The sequence below is a fragment of the Cryptomeria japonica genome, chromosome 2, assembly GCF_030272615.1.
Source record: "Cryptomeria japonica chromosome 2, Sugi_1.0, whole genome shotgun sequence".
Taxonomy (NCBI): Eukaryota; Viridiplantae; Streptophyta; class Pinopsida; order Cupressales; family Cupressaceae; genus Cryptomeria; species Cryptomeria japonica.
Window position 1 is genome coordinate 474,091,959 of NC_081406.1, and position 2,477 is coordinate 474,094,435.

A 2,477-nucleotide genomic window follows, 5' to 3' on the forward strand; every position below is an offset into this window, starting at 1 on the left:
AAGTACCAAACCGGTACTGAGAGGGGGGGTGAATTAGTACAGTCACAAAAACTTTTCTCGAACCGGTTTGACTGCAGACACTGAAAATGTCTGACAGATAGTAACACTGGTCTGAAACAGAGTGTGACCAGTAAAGCTAAGGATGACTGTGACAAGCATTAATTGATTAATCACTTAGCTTTCCACTCAACTTAATACTACACTTCCATTTCACCCTTATGCATGAATAGGTAATCTATCATCAGAAATATAATAACAGCTAGCTCAGCATGATTTACCTTCAGACAAAAATCACTTAAATCATCACATGAAAAATACTACACATGACACACAGATTTTTTTCACGTGGAAACCCAACTGGAAAAAACCATGGTGGGGATGAATACCCACAAGCTGCTTTTGAACTCTTTAGAAGTCCGCTCTGTTAGGAGCCTAGTCCGGTTAAAGACTGTTACAACAGGTTCTTCTAGGAACCGATCCTGTTAGAGATCACTTGGTTAAGGGATGGCTAAATACCTGGTTAAGGGTTAAACCTTGTTAGAGGTTACCTTGTTAGAGGATTTCAAGAACTCAAATGAGTTTGAGTCACCCTATTAAAGGATTTACAGCAAGCTGGTTAAAGCTACCCGGTTAAGGGATTTTCCAACTATTGAAGTGGTTAAATATCAATAGGTATTACAATGATCTAATAATAGCACTCAATTCCTAATGCAGATCTGCTTAAGTTCCTTCCTTCTGCACACACACTATGCAGGAATCAATCCTCTTATCTCATCTAGTCTTGCAAGAATCACGTATCTCTGCACTTAGATACACACACACCATTTGCCAACAACCTCAACATGAAACACAACATCGACCTTATAGAACATAGATAGGTCAGCAACATAAACCCTAAACCCTAAACACTTAGGTTGAGCAATTGATCAGTTCAATCCTGACCATTGAACACTTTGCATTTGAATACAATAGTCTTGAACAGATCTCAAGACATTCTCCATCGTTCGTTCTTCACCGCTTCATGGAGGCGATAACCCATCACACGTTCTCCATCGTTTGCAAAGACTTTGCACATTCCTGAGGTAGTTAGGATCAATCTCCTTCATGCAAGATCCTTCACGTGCACAAGGCTGACGTGGCAACATGATCTGATCTTGATTACAATGCTAGCTCATCACACAATGTCATTGGTTGAATCACACAGGCTTGGAACACTTCAACCGAAAACCCTTAAGCTAAGACTATCAACCGGTAGTCATACCATATTAAGCCTTACTAGAAAACATTCCATATGTCGGTTCACATTCCATCATACTGGTTCACTTGGACAAACATACCGCTTCACCTATTGCTCATATATCGGTTTATACCGCTATATCGGTTCTCTTTGCCAGCTGCTTAGCTTCAATATACCTGTTCACTTTTTTGCACATATACCAGTTCACCACATTATACCGGTTCACTTTTCAGCATATTGTTGGTTCACTCTCCTATATATTGACATCAATGACAACATAATATCATCATGTCAACATACTCTGCACAAATGCCAATAATCTCCCCCTTTGGCATTGATGGCAATATACAAAGATATTACCTAGCATCACATCTTTTGTTGCAGATATCTTCTCTGCTGCACATCTTCTCCCCCTTTGACAACAATTCCAAAGTGGAGGCACAAGTTTTCCTGTTCCACTATGTTGCTCCTCCTGAGGAGTAGCATCCTTCAACACATCAATCCTGATAAATATTGGACACTGCAATACCTAACTGATGTGGAGCACATACTTTCAGTTCACCTCTTGAAGGGGCAGCACCCCTAATTCACCTCTCAAATAGGTAAATTTAGCCTTTGGTAGAGGCTTCGTGAATATGTCTGCTAACTGCTCCTTACTGGAAACATGTTCCAACACAACCTCCTTGTTCTGAACCTTCTCTCTCAAGAAATGATACTTGAGCTCAAAGTGCTTGGTTCTAGCATGCAAAACTGGATTCTTGGAAATGTTAATTGCACTTGTATTGTCACAAAATATGCTTACCGATTCAGATACATGAACTTTGAAGCCATTTAATACATGCTTCATCCAAATAGTCTGGGTGCAGTTCATAAAAGCTGCAACATACACCACTTTTGTTGTAGACTGAGAGATACAACTCTACCTTTTACTCATCCATGAGACCAGTCTACCACCAAGGAAGAATGCACCACCGGTTGTGCTCTTCTGGTCATCTATATTACCAGCCCAATCAGCATCTGTGAACACTTTTAGGTTGAAATCATTATTGTATGGATACCATAACCCATAGTCAATTGTTCCCTTCAGATATCTAAGAATCCACTTGACTACTACCAAGTGGGATTCTCTTGGGCTTTGCTGAAACCGAGCGGTAATACCCACTGCATGTGCAATGTCCAGTCTTCTATGCACTACATAATGCAACTTACCAATCATTGATCGGTAATCCTTCTCGTTTAC